Here is a 19077-nt window from a genome sequence, read left to right as displayed (position 1 = left end):
ATGGGGCCTGACCAGAGCTTTATACAACTGAAGCATCACTTTTGAATTCCAACCCCCTTGAGGTAAAGTCCAATATTCCATTAGGGTATTTGATTACTTTTTTAATCGGGTGCTGGTAACTAGTATTTTATATTTTTGTGTGTGTTTTGGGGGGAGGGAATCGTCTCGATTTTTTTCATTTTTGATGGAAAATAATTTACAGATTATTTTGTGCACATTAATGTTTCTTGCCTCAGGCACATCAAATCTAAATTTGAAAAATAAAGACTTAACACATTTCTTAGGCATGGAAGGCAAGATGAAAGAAAAAGATGAAACACAACGGAAGACAGAGTGAAATTGTCTGGCAGAAGCTCCGGCTATGAAGAATTGTCATTGTTGTCCGCTGGAGTTGTGATACACCATTTGAAGATTTATTTTTCTGTTGCCTTCTGTGTGTTTCTCCTGCAGTAATCTCAGATCTGCATAGCTTCAAAGCTTCGAAAGCTTTATGCTCCCCCCCCCCCCCCCTAGTATTTAGATCAGAGGCTGTCTTAAGATCTGTAGTCTTTGCAACTAACTACCGGCAGCAGATTGATACCAGCAACGTCAAGCCCGATTGCTGCTGCTGCTACGTACAATACAACTATTTCCCCTTGTTTATTACTAGTTATGATTAATACTCTCAAGCTTCTTCCCTGTGCATTCAGCATTTTACCGCGGGATCCAGATTGGGAGGGGGGGGGGGGGGTGCAACTAACTTGTCCAAGACACTTTTAGCTGGAAAATACCAAAGTCACACACTTGGGCAGGACCTCCTCAATTTATCTCTTTGGGCAGCGACTTACGTCACCGACTAGTTCACTTCCACCGGCAGGGAAGGGAAAAAAAAGTGTGTCTCAGCAGAAGTTTCTTTTTTTCTAAAAAAAAAGTCACATATAGACATGCAAGGAACTTCTCAAATTGCCCAGGTATTATTTTTTTTATTAATCATTTAAAAAAAAATACTGACATAGAGGATCTCCCAAACATCGCTGGAAGATTCAACAATTCCTCAGCTTGCTACTTACTGGAATGAAGCAATTATCAGTGGAGATCAAAACTTTTTTCTCTCTCCAGTGATTAGTTATATATGTCATGCTTTTTTTTTCTCTCTCCCTCCCAAATTGGGTTAAAATGATTGTCCCTGGCACCTGTTAGATTGGCACATTGCCTGAGGAAGCCTTGTCCTCCTTCTCCCCCTGTGGCTGGTGTACTCAACTCTTTAACCAAGACACCCCCCCACCTACCACCACCACCACTAGCGCTTTGTCATCAACTTTTTTTTCTCTCTCTCTCTCCTTTCTCCTTCTTCTTCTAGTGCCCGTCACAGATCAGGTCATCTGCAGTTTAGCGGCAAGCAAGGAGCGGAAAGATGGCGATCCTGTAAGATCCTGCACACACAACACACATGAGGAGAACTTTCAACTGAAAGCCGGGGAGGAAGAGAAAGAAAGAAAGAGAAGCGTTGAGCTCGCAACGGGGGAAGAAAGGGGGAGAGAGAGAGAGAGAGAGCGAGTAGGACATCCTCCTTGTGTGTAAGTGAATCCCGTCGGGGATAATATTGCTCCTCAAAGTTCTTCGTTGATTCATTAGTTTAGAGCCGGGCTCGCATTTCGTTTTTTTTTGTTCTCTCCCTTTCTTCCCTTCTTTGGTGGTGTGGGGGTGGCTTGTGTGTGTGTGTGTGTGGAGAGAGAGAGAGAGAGAGAAAGGAGGGAGGTCTGAAGGACTAGGGAGGACTAGGAGCGTTGATGGCAGGCACGTAGCCATAGCCAGATCTCTCCAACTACCTACATTGTCATGATTTCCTCTTCTTGTTGCATTGGATCACTAGGTTTCGAGGAAGGGGGAGGAACTCTCAAGACATTGTGCTTGTGGAAGAGGTGATTATTCTCTTTGTTTTTCTGTTTTTTTGAGGTGTTTCTTGTGTGGCTTTTTCTCTCCCTGAGTTGAGAAAGGAAAGTGCTTCTCTCTCTCTCTCTTTCTTTCTCTCTCTTTAAGCTGGCGGAGAAGCCATTGCAACGGGGGAGAGGCTTTGGTTTTGTTGAGGGGGGACAGGAGGAGCAGTTCCGTTTCTCTCTCCATTAAAGCTCTCGAGTTGCTCCTCAGTTGCTGTGCAGCTGGTCCAAGTCTAGACACAAAGGCAGCGGCAACAACGGCCAGGGCTGGAAACCATTGCACTTCCTCATAGGCCACCTTCCCCCCTCTCTGAGTTTCTTTCCTCTCCTAAACCTGCCCCAGACCCGCGTGGCTTCCCTCCCCCCTTGAAGGTCTATCTCTCTCTTCCCTTTGACTTGAAACGCAAGGTTTTTTGATGTGGAGGACCCCCTCCCTCCCTCCTCTCCATGAGGGTCCATAGGAATGACTCTTCCTTTAGCCTGATGTGAAGCCATTTTTTATTTAAACACCGCTCTAGGGAGTGAGTTGTGTGAAGGAAGAACGGTTGCTTGGTCTTTAGATGTTGCTACCACTGGAAGCGCCAGAGATCCCTCTTGTGAGCTCTTACATTCAGGTAGGCCCATGGCATTGTCCTTCAAAAAAAAACAGAAAATGGTGGAGAAAGAAACAGCTTCAGCACAGCATTCTGGAGGAGAATGAGATACCTTGGTAAGGGAGAGATTTTTTTAAAACTCCTTTCCAATTTGATTTAGTTGTGACCTTAGGTTCTGGTGATCTGTTTCTGTGGTCAGGGAAAATCTTTTAAGCATTGTGTTGGATGATTTGAAAAGCATTTGACATTTGTTGGAAATGTGAAATTCTTTCTTCTCTGAAGGTAGATCCTGTCAATGATATGGAAAGATGGACTAAAAGGGATAATTCAGAATGTGGTAGTTTTTTGATGTTTCTTGTGAAACCTTCAAGGACAGAGAAGCCTTTAGTTTTGAAGGATCTCTATGATCAAAAAATACAGCATTCTGAGAACCTTATTGTTGAGCTTAATTATTTTTTAGATTAGTTTCTGCTGTAGTTCAGTTACAATTAAGCCCAGGCCTGCAGTAATTTGAGAACATTGTGGTATTTCTTCCATGGGTTGCTAGAATTTATAGTGAACCTTTTTTAAAGTAATCGGTATTGACTGAGATTTTTATTCTATCTATGTATCCACCAGACATTATTGTTATACTGGCAGCAATATGTGAATGTCAGTAATTAAAATGAGCTGGATCATGACTATTAGATGACCATTAAATATAAAATCACATTGAATCAGCAAAAAAAATCAAGTGTTATGATAGTATTTCAAAATGTGCTGAGGAGAAAATGAACTTCATATATGAAGATTATTTATGACTTGAACAAAAAGGTACCAAGGAACAGTGAAGAGGATGTTTAAACAAGAATATTGCCTATGTTGAGACTACCAAGTTCTGGTGTCCTTTTTTGCATAAATGTAGAGAAGTTGCTTCTGAACTGGAAGTTTGTTTGTAAATAGCTTGTAGAGTTCCTCCTGGGGTAGAGGGGAAGAGCTGTTGGTCATAGAATTGGGAGATGTGCTCTGGTCTTGTATCTACTCAGTTCCTTTTGCTGTACAACATGGTTGCATAGATCTTGAAACTGCAGTGTTCTCACCAGAATAGTTGTAAACTTCTGGCATTTCCTACTCTGTTTGTTGGAGATCATGTGGGCAATTTCCCTGAGCAAATTGGGTTTAATTACTCATAATACCTTCCTGTTTGAAATTAAAATGCCATAGTGCCTTATGAATCAATGTTGGTTTTTCTCAATGGATTCTCCTAAAAGGTAGACATTTTGGAGAGATTTCTCCTATTTTAATGTGATGACCAGGACTTATTGAATGTCATATTAGAGAATCACCAGTTCTTCAATGGAAGTGTGAAACGTTTTTGTGTTGGTGCACATTCAAAAGGGAAGGCCTGGTTTATTTGAAGAGAACGCAAAATTTTGCAGGATCATGCAAATTATCTTAAGAATCTGGTTAGCTACTTGGTAACAGTTTTATTTATAAGAGTAACTGCCTCATGTGGATGTGCTGGTTCTGTAGGAGTTTCTCAACTTCTGATAATGGAGTGGAAACAGAAGGCTAGTTTAGAGATGAAATAAAAACTGTTGGCTTTTTATGACCTAATGGTCCTTTTGTACCCAAAAGCAGAACAGTTTTTGTAAAATAATTGGCTTCAGATACAATAGGGCAAGGTAATTATCATTTTCACCGTGGGCCTTTCCTACATTCTGGAACTCTTGTGATTCCTGGACCAATGTTGACTTTACTGGGTATAAATAAATGTGTGTTCATAGTTTTTTTAAAAAAATGTGTTAATGTAAGTTTAACCTTTATAACCTAAACAAAGTATAGAAAAACTAAGATAGTAAATTATGTACCTGATTTCTGGGGGAAAATACTGTGATAGATTTTTGAATATATGTTCTAGAGGAATAGGGATTGTTTTGGAAAATGGATAGTTCTTAGGATGTGCTGTTCTAGAATGAACCTAGATCTTTGGGAATCTCTGGTTTAGAAGCTTGAATTATTTTTCAAAACTTCAGAAGACACAAATGCAGTGTTTCATTTAAAGAGGGTGGCAATGCATGGAAACTTCCAGAACTTTGAAGAACATTACAGGGGCTTTTGATTTTTTGTGTTCTATATCCTCTCAATTTTAAAAATACGCAAGTAATATTGGTAACTGAAGATTTCTGATTTACTTTTGCAACATCTACGGAACTTTAGTGTCCGCACATGGCAGCTTGAGATCTGAAAGCACCTTGTGACTGGAAGTAAAACTAAGGTAGGTCACAGGATGGACTTAATTTTGAGAGAAGGTTAGAGCACGCAGTTCATCTGTTTGTAGCAAGAAACTAACTTGTAAAAATGTTGGACAAATTTGCAAATACTGTATGAGATAGTTGAGTCAAATATTTTGGGCTTCAATTTTGCAACTGTTGTACCATGTTCTTTTAAACCTCTTTTATCTGAAACTATGCTTTGTCTTGTGAACAAAGACAGTTGCTAGATCTTTCTGCAGTAGAATGTTGCTGGCTAGTTTATGAAGTACAGTAGTAATTTCCTCTTGAGAGCTATTAGGATTTTCCACATCTTGCGCTTTAACTGATTGTGGTCATTGCATTGTTTCCAGATTGTGAACATGGGTACATGGGTTGAAATTGCTGTTTAAAAGTAATTGCTCTTAAGTGGGCTTCTTGTAACCGTCAAGCGAGGTAACTTAGACCTTAAAAAATCCTCCCAAATAAACCAAAAGGAAAGTGATCATTGACCATGTTATCAATGATGCCAACTTGTATTGATAAACTATGTTAATTTTTTAATGCAAGTGGGAAACTGCATTATTCATAGCCTTTTTGCATTGTTTGCATTCTTCTGGGTTATTTTATTTTCTGTTCACAATGCTTGCTCTGCACCAACTTGAGATGCTCAGTGCATTGTGCAAAAATGTATAATTTTCAAGTCAGAATTAGATTAAACTTAAGACAACATTTTTTATTGTATATAATAAGCTATCTTTCTGCAATTTCTCAAGCATTTCTCAACAGACATGGATATTAGTCTTGAAGAGCTGAGCTTTCAGACTTTATTCTGTGCCCAACTTCAATGGGCTCTCACTTGATTGAGAATTCTAACAATGCAGTGGAAAGACTTAATCTCAGGAGAGCAAGAAAAATGTAAAAATTTATTTTCTGAATATGAGGTATTGCAGAAGGAGAAAGGTTGTAGCTCGAGAATCTGGTGAAACAGGGATGCAATATGTAGGTCCCCAGTGGGCACTTGAGTCATATGATTGATTGTTTTGTCCATGACTTGGACTGCTTAAAGATGAGTTTCTCTCAGTTCCATGAATTATTTTTTGGGTGCTTTCCAATGAGCTTAGCACAAGATGGTGGTTCAGACTATCCAAGACTGCAGCCTGTTGAGATCTGTAATGGTTGTAACCTAATTGTTCAGAAGGCATGTTTCCTGAGTTTCAATACATGTATAGACAGTGGTCTCATCCTGCCTGCTGGAACTGTTTCAGTTGTTATAAAGTCTCTCATTATAGACTAATGAAATCCCTAAGAATGGCAGATTAAATCAAAGTAAATAATGATGAAACATCTTCAGGTTGTGTGCAAGCTAGTTGAAAACGTTCCTCCAAGATTTTTGTTGTCAAATAATGGAAATGCGATCTTTTCATGGACAGAAAGATTTTATATTTCTTTTTTAGGTTTGTAGGGCATCACTTTTAGTTTCTAGTTGGGAGATGAGATGAAGACTGTTTGTTAGCCAACATCATAGATGCTAATGAATGGTGAATCGCCCAATGTGGTCAAAAGTTTTGGGACTGATAGTTAATGGCTGAAAGTTTGTTTGTTGTGGGAGTCACAGAATGTCATGTGTATCAAAAATATTTGTGCAGTCACAATATGGACAGATCCTTTGTGTCTTAATTTAACAGCTTCATGTAAATTGTATTTCATTGCTATTTTTTTTGGTGTTGCACTTTGAGAAGAGTTATCTTCTTGCTGTATGACTTCAAAAGTATTTACTATTTTTTGTTTTTATCCCAATCTTGAGAAAGGTTGCTTTGTTTCATTCATACTTTTTGAGGTTCTTTCCTTCCTAATTTAAACCAGAACCAAACAGAGCAATTTGTAGAGTGGAGCTAGCAGTTATTCTGTACTGGAATGGTGCGCAGAAATTTAAATTGCATCATTTTTCTACTATCATCCCTCCACTGCCCAAAATAATCCACTCAAAAAAAATTGTGAAACCATGTATTTAATCTGCCTGGGCTCTGTTAGAAAGAATTTCCAGGTGACCATATGTTTTTTTTTGCATATGCCTGGTTTTATTTAAGTTTTTAAGATTGTAATCTGAAGACCAGGAATGAATTCCTCTTGGCACTTAACCCTTTTCCCACATTTGATCTACATTTTTCATTGATAACAAGCAACACAACAGTTACACAAAGGATAGTGATGGGAAAGGGTTAAAAGGAAGGAGGTGGAAAGTGAAAAGAGTCGTGATTAGGGAAATCCATTATTGTGTATGGCTGCTTTTCCACATTATACATTGGAACTAATCTGAGAGGGTACTGTTCTTCAGATAAAGACTGTTGATTAGAGAGACTTTCAGCAGAAGACTAAATAATGTGTAGCACAAGTTTATAAAGACTTGCACAGTAGAGATGAATTCCAGGTAAACATGACATTTGCTTAAAAAAAATTGCCTCCATGTTGTCTGGATGTTCAAAGAATGTTCTAGTAAATGGAAGCTGGTAACCTTCTAAAATAAAGGATTGGAATCCTACAGTAACAACATCCATGGGTTAAATTATCTTGATCTGGGAAAGCATGTTTATCCATAGTAAACATCTCAAATATCAAAGAACGTGATTGAATCTTGCATTAGAACTTCTCTTCAGGAATCTGGTTAGAGCTGGTGCAAACGTGGAGTTAAAATTTCTGATCAATTGCATAAAGGGTGTGCAGACTAGCTTGATGCATAAAAAGGAACAAAAAAAATGAGGAGCCACCAAATCTTGTCAAACTGGATTCCAAGCATCTGGACAATTGCCAATAGAAATCTGTTTTGTTTCATACAAAACGGAAAATGGGGATTGAGATATGACTCTAAAACTGCACTCTTAATGGAAGGATTGAGTCTCCTAAATATGAAAATGATTGTATTTTAGATCTCCAATTGTCCATATTTGTTCAGCAGAAGATAGGAAGTGTTAAGCAATCTGCTGTACTTCTCATCATTTGGATTAAACTGATCCTGCAAGTCCACGCATAGTGAGCTGCCCCTTTAAAGGAAATAATGGAATTGGTGATTGATGTCACTGGCTGGGAAAGCACCCAGTGATTATTGTCACAGAAATAAGATACAGTGTTTGGGTAATCTACACTGTCCTACATTTTATCCAAGGTTGCAAAAAAAAATTTTACTTTTTGACTTTCTAAGATGGGTAGCGTACCGAGATTTTGACAAAGAGCTCGTGGGGATCTAACAAGAGAAGTGTGGTCGTGTTCTCTGCTTTTTAAAAAAAAAGATCTGCATCTGGAGAGTTGCAAAATGGGGCCTCTGATCTGCAGTGCAAGCAAGCCTGCTGCCAGGGTTGTGACGCAGGAGATAAAACTGTTGGGCAGTAGCAGCTGGGGGGTGGTTCCACATAGAACGGTGTAGTGTCTACATGAAGAACTTGACTTGGCAGAAAGCAGGCAGCCATTTCATCTCAGCAGATTATAGTTTGGTTGCAGGGGGTTTGAAACCAGCACAAAAAAAAACTGTAGGGTATTTCATTGCATTGCTGAACTTAATGTTAGGAATAATTTCTTTTAAACGCATTGCAAAACTGTTCAAATTTTATTTTCAATGAAGGAAAGAAAAATCAGTTCATGAAAGGACCACTTCATGTAGTTACCCTTTTCCCCCCTGCTCTCTAAACCATTTCCTTTTGTTTGCATTGACTTAAGATTTGCAAAACTACTGCACGGTTTTAATAAAAATTCAGTGCTGGGAGTCACAGTAGCAATCGTGTATTTTTTTTTTGAAACCTGCTTGTACATTATTGTCCAGTAACTCTCCTAGTCCATTTCCCCACCTTCCTAAACACAAATAAAAATCTAGTCAACGAAGTAGATTCCTGGTGGTATGCTTCTATAGCATTGAGCCAGATATGGGCAGCATTCCTTGGGCTAATAAAACAAAAATGAATTGGAATGAAAAAATGATGGTAAGCGGTTTGCATGAGATGGGGTTTTATTGCTAATTTGAGGAAGAATTTTCCTAAAGCAATAGGGAGTGGGACAGAATTAGCAAGCAGTTGGGGAAGAATAATTAAAGTTCTTATCTTCAGATCCCATATTTTATCTCAAGTGTGCTGGTGGAATTGTTCAAAGTTCAGAAGCTGGTGGGTAATTTACATGCAGCATAGTAATGTGCCCAGCTTCACAAACCTGTTTGAAATGTGTAGTGCATGCGGATTAGATATTGAGTCGCACTGCTCGGCGTTAGTGGATGGGGCGGACAGGATATTTTATCTGTTCTGTGAAAAGGAACGGTATGATATTGTTAAATCAACACTAATCCACCTGATAGAAGCGAAAGCCTTTGTTTACCAATATACAGCAGAAATTGCATTTGCTTTAACTGTCATTATTGGGAACTTAAATGCTCTGGGATGAGTATCTAACTTAGAGAGTATGGGTGATTTCTATCATTTAGGTTTTCATGTTATTTTACTGTCGGATCATAACCCACGTTGTCAAAGGTGTCAGTTTAGTGATCCAGAGGTACAAGATCTGACTCAACCATTAATTCAATTAGCATTTACTGGTGGAATACTAAATACTTGTGAGAAATGTTGCCAAAGTAAACACTGGACCATTTGAGAATAAGCTGGGATTGTTCTCCTTGGAGCAGAGAAGGATAAGGGGAGATTTAATAGAGGCGTTCAAAATCATTAAGGGTTTTGATAAAAGTAGATAGGGAGAAACTGTTTCCACTGGCAGGCAGGTCGGTAACCAGAGGACACAGATTTAAGGTAATTGGCAACAGAACCAGGAGGAAATGAGAATTTTTTTTTAACGCGGTGAGTTGTTATGATCTGGAATGCACTGCCTGAAAGGGCGGTGGAAGCAGATTCAATAGTAACTTTCAAAAGAGAATTGGATAAATATTTGAAAAGAAGAAATTTGCAGATCTACGGGGAAAGAGCAGGGAAATGGGACTAATTGGATAGCTCTTTGAAAGAACCGGCACATGCAAGATGGGCCGAATGGCCTCCTCCTGTGCTATATGATTCTATGTGGGTCTTTGTGCAGGGACTGGACCTGCATTGTCAGGACAAGTTGTTACCACAGCAAATCCTGTATCTTGCTCCAACTCCCACACCGTTCCCAGTTTTATTCATTAACCTCCGATAGACCAGTACAAGACCTGTACCTGTGGATGCTCATACATCAGACTGGACTAAACTGATGGACATTGGGAATAGTCGTTTCCTCCCATAGAGTTAAAACAACTGCCACAAATCACGTACAAAATCCTGCAATTGCTGCAAAGAGGAACGAATTTCCTGAGAAGTTGCAATCAACTAAACGAGAGAGGCCAAAACTTTTATATTAAAAAAAAATCTTTGATACAAGCACTCCATTTTCTGAACTGCGGATGCATTATGCTTAGTTACTGTATGTTTGGAAGATTCTGTACCTAAATAACAGGGCAGGTTTCTCTGACAACAATTGCAGGATTCAGGAGTTGAAAATTCCACATGCCTGAAATCTTGGAAACCCAACTCTTGCCTAGGGACCTTTGTTTTATGGTATGTCTGACAGGCCAAGCAGTCATTATTCTTTCTCCTCCCCTGGCCATTTTCAAATTGGCCACTGCTACCTCAGGAAATCTTCCAGAATCAAAGAATCATACAGCACAGAAGGAGGCCATTCGTCCCATCGTGCCTGTGCTGGCTCTTTGAAAGAGCTATCCAATTAGTCCCACTCACCTGCCCTTTCCCCATAGCCCTGCAAAACTTTCCCCCTCAAGTATTTGTAGTAAGAACGATTTTTAAAAATATATAGGATGAATTTGCTCAAAGTTTTAAAAAAACTTAAAAAAAAAAATTTTTTTTGGAAAACACAGCTTGAAGTTGAAAGCAATTTTCATACAATGCCATCTGCCAAAGCTTCCAGAAGAAAATACAGTTGAGAAACATGGTTGTGAAACTGCTCTCATTTGGTGATGAGGTTTGGGGTTTAGGTATGAGATTAGGTATGGGGTTTTCTGTGCAAGTTTTGGTTGTTGTAAAGATCCTTGGGAGTAAAGGCAATTCTATATTCCACACCTCCCTGTTGAATATTCTGTTGATATAGCATCTGTAGTGCACAATAGAACATTAAATGTTGAATAAATTAAACAAATCGTGGGACTGTGTTATCAAAAACTTACTCCCGTCTGTGTGTCACGCTGCATAAAATGGAATTGTGTAAAATAGTCCTGCTTGGAGTGCATTGTAAAGCTGTAGTTTAAAGTATATACTGTACATCAGCCCAAAAGTAAAAATACAATTAAAATCCTATCCAGAGCAAAAAGCACTGATTTGACCGAGTTGTTATGATCTGGAATTCACCGCCTGAAAGGTTGGTGGAAGCAGATTCAGTCATAACTTTCAAAAGGGAATTGCATAAATACTTGAAAAGGAAAGATTTACAGGGCTACGGGGAAAGGGCAGGAGAGTGGGACTAATTGGATAGCTCTTCCAAAGAGCAGGCACAGGCACGATGGGCCAAATGGCCTCCTTCTGTGCTGTATCATTCAATGATTGAATTGGCTTCTTGTCTGTGCCACTTCTAAAGAGGCATGCCTCGATAGTGAAGTCCTTTTCTCTTTTTTGTTGTATTACTCACACTTGTCTTCAACTAATTATTTTGAATTTCTCATTTATTTCAAATTTCTCTGCTCACCATATTCCATGCGCACCTTTTTATAACATGAGAGTTGTTATAGCTTCATTTAAAAACATTGAATTTGAGTGTTGATGAATGTGTTATTAATCTAAATTATTATGTTTGCTCCTACTGAGATCCATGGTAAAATGCCCAATAGCTCTTGGGCTTATTAACTTGTCGGTATGACGTATGCATGAGCAGTATTATTGTTGTTACTTGTAATGTGAAACACAGGTACAAATGCATCTCAAATGGTGGACAAAGTGAGAATATTGTGAATTGCCAATAGGTTTTTAAAAAAAATTGTCACATGGTCATGTTGAAGGGTTCAAATAGTGGGGTACATGGTTTAAAATGATGGGCAATAGTAAAAAGGGAAGTGAACTGGAAGTTTTGCACCTATAGGACAATCATTGCTGAGTGAATTACCATGGAAGATCGTTGAAAGAGACAAAATGGTTTTGCATATGTTTCTGGAGAAGGAGATTGAGGGATATAGTGAGAAGGTGGGTATGTAGGGGATTGAGGGATATGGTGAGAAGGTGGGGATTGAGGGATATGGTGAGAAGGTGGGGATTGAGGGATATGGTGAGAAGGTGGGGATGATGGGTTGAAATGGTTTCTTTCTGCTTCTATCCTCATAGGTACTTTGAAGACAAAAAGCTTGTTGCAGATTAAAGAGCCACTTTTTTTTTTGTTTAATTTATTTTTATGGAGGGGGATACGGGAGGGAGATGTATGGGACTTGCTACCCTTTCAAATGGGGCTGCTCCAAGACGAATTAAGGCTTTCTGATTGTATTTCAAATGTATATGTCTGCTTTTGTACTCAAAGTCTGGCATCATTTCTGAATTATATTGTGTCAGAACCTGCCTCGTAAGAGTTCTCATTCTAAGCCTGAAGGTAATATTGAGCTTGATAAATGGACACTTGGCCTGCCAAGTACGTTAGCTACATGTAAGTTTCAGATAGGTTTGGTTAACACAAGGTATATAAATGGTTTGAAGAGACCTTTTGTTCTATTAAATGGATCAAATCAAATTTAATTTAAAAAAAAATCTTTTTACATTTTGCCGTCAATATGCACAGACATTGGGATTATTCTCCTTAGAGCAGAGACGGTTGAGGGGAGATATAGTAGAGGTGTTCAACATTGAGTGGTTTTGATAGAGTAAATAGGGAGAAACTATTCCCACTGGCAGGAGGGTCAGTAACCAGAGGACACAGATTTAAGGTAATTGGCAAAAAATCCAGAGGGGAGATGAGGAGAAATTGTTTTTTTTACACAGTGAGTTGTTATGATCTGGAATGCACGGCCTGAAAGCACGGTGGAAGCAGATTCAATAGTAACTTTCAAAAGGGAATTGGATATATACTCGAAAATGAGAAATTTGCAGTGTTATGAGGAAAGAGCGGGGAATGGGACTAATTGGTTGGCTCTTTCAAAGAGCCGGCACAGGCACGATGGGCCAAATGACCTCATTCTGTGCTGTAAGATTCTATGGATTCGGAGAATGTGTAAAGAAGTTGTGCGACTGTAAAATGCTTGACATTTGTCAATGGATAGTGCCCCATGTATAATCCTCACTTAATGTACTGTAGGTGTTTGTGGCCCTGGTTTCTAGAGAAATCTTTGCCACTGTTTTGCGCTGCGATTAGCGTCACCGTGTGGGAACTTTTAGTTTTTTGGGCGATTATTTTTCTGGGGTTGAAGGCAATCCTCATTCCATGTTTTGCAATTTCCAAATTGCCTCATCTTCACTTCTAATATAACTTGATCAGCAAAGTTTCTAAAAAAAATAGTGCATGAGTCTCCTGCATAAACTTGGGTAGCAATCCTGCCTCTGAGCCAGTAGGTCGTGGGTTCAAGTCCCGCTCCAGGGACTTGAACACCAATTCTAAGCTGACACTCCTGGTGCCAGTTCTGAGGTAGTGCTTTAGATGAGACTAAACTGAGGCCCCGTCTGCCCTCTCAGGTGGATGTAAAAGATCCTATGATACCACTGGAAGAAGTTCTCCCTGGTGTCCTGGCCATTATTAATCCCTCAAACAACATCACTAAAACAGATTATCTGGTCATTATCACATTGTTGTTTGTGGGACCTTGCTGTGCGCAAATTGGCTGCCGCATTTCTTACATTACAACAGTGACTACATTTCAAAAGTACTTCGTTGGCTGTAAAGCTCTTTGGGATGTCCTGAGGTTGTGAAAGGCGTGACATAAATGCAAGCCTTTCTCTTAGATTTTGACCATTTGTAGTGAAACTATCTCACTAGCAATAAAGTCATCTTTCCCACTTTACTATGGTCAGAAGTTTGATTTGGTTTTGTGGCTTGGCACTAATAACTGACCCCTCCCTGAGTGAGATCTTTTTGCAAATGTTGATTTATTTGGTGCAGATAAGGACATCTCACCTCAGTGAAGAAAAATTGGCATTAAGGTTCAAATTGCCTCAAACAAAATGGCCCTTTTTCATTGTCCTACAGATTTAGAAGTCTGCACCAGTGCAGCCTGTACGCTGAGCTCTCTCAGCTATTTGAGGGAGGCACTATATATGGTAAGAATGAGAGCACTTGGGAAAGGAAATGCATCATAATACAATGTCTTTGTTTCCAGGAGCACTCCCAAGTAATGGTAGTTATTTGCATTCTACATAGTGCAGTGTCTCACTGCCACTCATCTGTATGCTGCTCCTGTCGTACAACATCTCAGGCTTGTGCACACAGACAATGCACCATCTCTTTGTGCCATTAGAAGCTCTGTAAACCCCTGAATGCATGTGAAGGTCCATTGTCATGCTGTGCCAGCTGACTCCGCACCTCGCTAACAGCATTGATGCTTTGTACCATCAGTTTCTATGGCGAGGGATCTTTGCATGATGTGCCTCTGGCAATCATCGTGTCCTCCAGAGTATGAAGTACACTGTGACAAAATAGTGGCTCTTTTCACTGCACATGCCAGGCCTGCACTGCCACTGAGGTATTTAGTGTAAAGTTGCCAGATCGGCACCAATACGATCGCTTGGCTTTCTCCATAATTTACTGCGCTGTATGTTAAGACTTTTTCCAAAGATTGTTATTTGTATTCCCCAAGCTGCGCAGTGCAGTTTTATCGCAACCTCCGGTTTGAAATGTAAAACTGCAGATATATCAGAGATGTCTTCATTGGTAACTGGGAGCAAGAAACTTAAGGAAATTACTAGTAAAATCTGACAATTGAGCAGTTGAAAATAGGATATCATCAAATTGAAAACATTTACCAGGCTAGGACAGTCTATATAGTTGTTGTCGTGCCAAAGAACAGTAAACATTTAACATATGAGCAATAATTCCTTCCTCAACTGATTAGCAGAAATGGACTTTTCAAACATTCCAGTTTCTGAGAGAATTAACAGCTTGAGAAAGTGGGAATTCAAAAACTGAAAAACTTACCATAATTTTACATGCAGCACCAGTTCAAATGTTGAGGTCTATAGAAAGTAAATTGATGCACTTACTGTGACCTCATCCCCCAAAGCACTTTTGAGTTATAAGCATACGTTTTATAATCTGCACTTTGGAGGGAATTCTGTTGTCAGGTCTGGGGAGTAAAAAAAAATCATCGTTTTTTTCAGTGGATGCTTTTCGCTTAGGAACATAGGAACAGGAGTAGGCCATTCAGCCCCTCGTGCCTGCTCCGCCATTTGATAAGATCATGGCTGATCTGTGATCTAACTCCATATACCTGCCTTTGGCCCATATCCCTTAATACCTTTGGTTGCCAAAAAGCTATCTATCTCATATTTAAATTTAGCAATTGAGCTAGTATCAATTGCCGTTTGCGGAAGAGAGTTCCAAACTCCTACCACCCTTTGTGTGTAGAAATGTTTTCTAATCTCACTCCTGAAAGGTCTGGCTCTAATTTTTAGACTGTGCCCCCTACTCCTAGAATCCCCAACCAGCGGAAATAGTTTCTCTCTATCCACCCTATCTGTTCCCCTTAATATCTTATATACTTCGATCAGATCACCCCTTAACCTTCTAAACTCTAGAGAATACAACCCCAATTTGTGTGATCTCTCCTCGTAACTTAACCCTTGAAGTCTGGGTATCATTCTAGTAAACCGATGCTGCACTCCCTCCAAGGCCAATATGTCCTTCTGAAGGTGCGGTGCCCAGAACTGCTCAGTACTCCAGGTGCGGTCTAACCAGGGTTTTGTATAGCTGCAGCATAACTTCTGCCCCCTTGTGCTCCAGTCCTCTAGATATAAAGGCCAGCATTCCATTAGCCTTATTGATTATTTTCTGCACCTGTTCATGACACTTCAATGATCTATGTATCTGTACCCCTAAGTCCCTTTGGACTTTCACTGTTTTTAACTTTTTAACATTTAGAAAGTACCCTGTTCCATCCTTTTTTGATCCAAAGTGGATGACCTCACATTGGTCTACATTGAATTCCATTTGCCACAGTTTTGCCCATTCACCTAATCTATCAATATCGCTTTGTAATTTTATGTTTTCATCTACACTGCTTACAATGCCACAAATCTTTGTGTCATCAGCAAGCCTTTCTATGCCTTCATCTAAGTCATTAATAAATATTGTGAATAATTGAGGCCCCAAGACAGATCCCTGCGGGACTCCACTATTCACATCCTGCCAATGTGAGTATCTACCCACTTTCCCTACTCTCTGTCGCCTTTCGCTCAGCCAACTTCCTAACCAAGTCTGTACTTTTCCCTCGATTCCATGGGCTTCTATCTTAGCTAACAGTCTCTTATGTGGGACCTTATCAAATGCCTTCTGGAAGTCCATATAAATAACATCCATTGACATTCCCCTGTCCACTACTTTAGTCACCTCTTCAAAAAAATTCAATCAGGTTTGTCAGGCACGACCTACCTTTCACAAATCCATGCTGGCTCTCTCTGATTAACTAAAAATTCTCGAGGTGTTCAGTCACCCTATCCTTAATTATAGACTCCAGCATTTTCCCTACAACAGATGTTAGGCCAACTGGTCTATAATTCCCCGGTTTCCCTCTCTCTCCTTTCTTAAAAAGCGGAGTGACATGTGCAATTTTCCAATCTAGAGGGACAGTTCCTGAATCTAGAGAACTTTGAAAGATTATAGTTAGGGCATCTGCAATGTGCTCACCTACTTCCTTTAAAACCCTGGGATGGAAACCATCTGGTCCTGGGAATTTGTCACTCTTTAGTGCTATTATTTTCTTCATTACTGTTGCTTTACTTATGTTAATTTTATCGAGTCCCTGTCCCCGATTCAATATTAGTTTTCTTGGGATTTCCGGCATGCTATCTTCATTTTCTACTGTAAATACTGACGCAAAGTAATTGTTCAACATGTCTGCCATTTCCCCATTGTCAATGACAATATCACCACTTTCAGTTTTTAAGGGGCCAACGCTGCTCCTGACCACCCTCTTTTTCCTAATATAACTATAAAAGTTCTTCGTATTGGTTTTGATATCCCTTGCAAATTTCTTTTCATACTTTTTTTTGTAGCTCTTTCTATCTGTTTTGTGACCCTTTGTTGATCTTTGTATCTTTCCCATTCACCAGGATGTGTGCCATTTTTTGCCTTTTTGTGTGCCCTTTCCTTATGTCTTATACTGTCCCGTACCTCTTTAGTTATCCATGGCTGTTTTTTTTGGCAAGTAGAGTTCTTGCCCCTCAGAGGTATAAACCGATTCTGTATCACGTTAAATGTTTCTTTAAACATTTCAGTCATGTTACCCATTAACAGATTTGCCCAGTTTACTGTGGACAGTCTCTGTCTCATCCCATTGAAGTCGGCCTTACACAAGTCTAGAATCTTAGCAGCTGATTCACTTTTTTCCCTTTCAAATACTACATTGAACCCGATCATGTTATGATCGCTATTGGATAGATGTTCGCGCACAGTTAAGCCGTTAACTAAATCTGGTTCATTGCTCATTACTAAATCTAGTATGGCCTGCCCCCTTGTTGCCTCCTGGACATACTGCTGTAGCAAACTATCCCAGACACACTCAAGAAATTCACTACCTTTCTGACAGTTGCTAGTCTGCTTTTCCCGATCTATGTGAAGGTTAAAGTCCCCCATTAAGACCACTATGCCTTTGTTACACGCTTGTCTAATCTCTGCATTTATACAATCTAGCACTTCAGAGCTGCTGCCAGGGGTCCAATATACAACTCCCACTATAGTCTTAGATCCTTTCCTATTTCTCAATTCAACCCATAAGGTCTCTGTTGGCTGCTTACCTCTCGTTATATCTTCCTTTATCATTGAAGTGATTACATCTCTAATCACTAAGGCTGCTCCTCCCCCTCTTCCATTTTCCCTTTCTCTCCTATAGACCTTATAACCCGGTATATTTAGTTCCCAATCCTGACCATCCTGCAGCCATGTCTCAGTAATAGCTATCATGTCATACCCTCCAATTTGAATTTGAACCTGTAGTTCATTTAATTTATTCCTTGTACTCCGTGCATTTGTATATAGAACTCTTAGTTGGGCCACACGCCCTAGCCTAACCTTCAGCTTTGATGCTGGGTTAATCGCTTTACGCCTTCTAGTTTGAAATGTGTTTTGCGATGGTGCTTTCAAAAGATTCGTAGTCTGTTCTTGAAACATCCAAGTAAATACTGTTCGAGAAAACTGGGTCAGTCCTCAAAGCAAAAGTTTGTAGAAGAATATAGCTGTTAGATGATAGGCCCAAGCTACCATCTGCAATATACAAATGGTAATTGAGGGGAAGAAAATGCTGGGAGAAAATTGGTTTACACAAAACTTGTTAATATCTAGGTTTGTAGAAGAAACCGTGATTGTCTAGATTGATTAAAAACCGACACCATATCAGATTTCCCACAGTGAGAATTGCATAATTTAGTGGTTGGCAGGGGAGGTGTCAGACCAGCATGAAACTAGTCCTTAGTTTCAGTTACCATCATGGCCTACTATATATAGAATGAAGTTAAAGATAAAAACCACTTTTTAAAAAAAAGTTTCGGCCCTTTTGCTGAGGAATTGCTGTGGGACGAAGGCTGTGTACACCAGATTCAACATTGAGACAAATCAAAATGGGAATTTTTGACTGATGGTGTTGTGGACCACTTGCATTCTTGGACAGAGGAGTTCTTATTGTGAATTTTAAAACCTAGATTCCACCTCCAGTTTTATTTGGGAATGAGGATAAGGAAAGAATTTTCCCTAACTCCTAATTCTCCCTTTTCCAGGTTAAAATTAACCTCTCTTGTAATCATTCAGTTATTCTGTAAGTGGTTCTGAATTTCCCTATCTTAACATTCTCCCAGGCTGGCATCGTGTGTGTCTTGTTGTCTGCCCTTTTAGCTCAGTATTCCTTGGTGGGTTCCTGCAGTTATTTTGCGTGTTCTGTACCTGTTTCAACGGCATCCCGATTTGCAGCTTACAGATCCAGAAGTTTAACACCGGGGAAAAAAAACAACCAGCAATGTGCATACGTTCTCCTGTTTACTTTTCGCTGCTGTTTAGAAGCAGCCTGCAGAAACTCAAACCCTTCTCCCAATTCCCAAACTGCCTGGAAAAAAAAAAGTGGGAAAAGTTACCGAATGTTGTCTCCAAGATCTTGCGTCTCCGATTCTGAGCATATCAGAGGAACTCAACGATAGCCTCTCTTGAATGGTT

The 19077-nt window shown here is 39.7% G+C and overlaps 1 protein-coding gene across 7 annotated transcripts in view; it reads left to right on the top strand.

The window, feature by feature from the left end:
* Positions 1 to 1342: 1342 nt before the first annotated feature.
* Positions 1343 to 19077, top strand: part of znf462 (zinc finger protein 462) — a 114973-nt gene continuing 97238 nt past the window's right edge. For 5 of the 7 annotated variants that reach the window (XM_067983489.1, XM_067983492.1, XM_067983491.1 and 2 more), the window contains exon 1: positions 1343 to 1556. The gene's annotated coding sequence lies outside the window, so the exon portion shown is untranslated. Of the gene's footprint in view, positions 1557 to 1852; positions 1902 to 1999; positions 2626 to 19077 lie in introns of those variants that run through there. The other 2 variants (XM_067983487.1, XM_067983488.1) reach the window with 2 other exon arrangements.

The sequence above is a fragment of the Heptranchias perlo genome, chromosome 4 (genome assembly GCF_035084215.1).
Source record: "Heptranchias perlo isolate sHepPer1 chromosome 4, sHepPer1.hap1, whole genome shotgun sequence".
In the NCBI taxonomy this organism is placed as follows: Eukaryota; Metazoa; Chordata; class Chondrichthyes; order Hexanchiformes; family Hexanchidae; genus Heptranchias; species Heptranchias perlo.
Note: the sequence above shows the minus strand (reverse complement) of the source record. Positions and strands in the feature narration are given on the sequence as shown.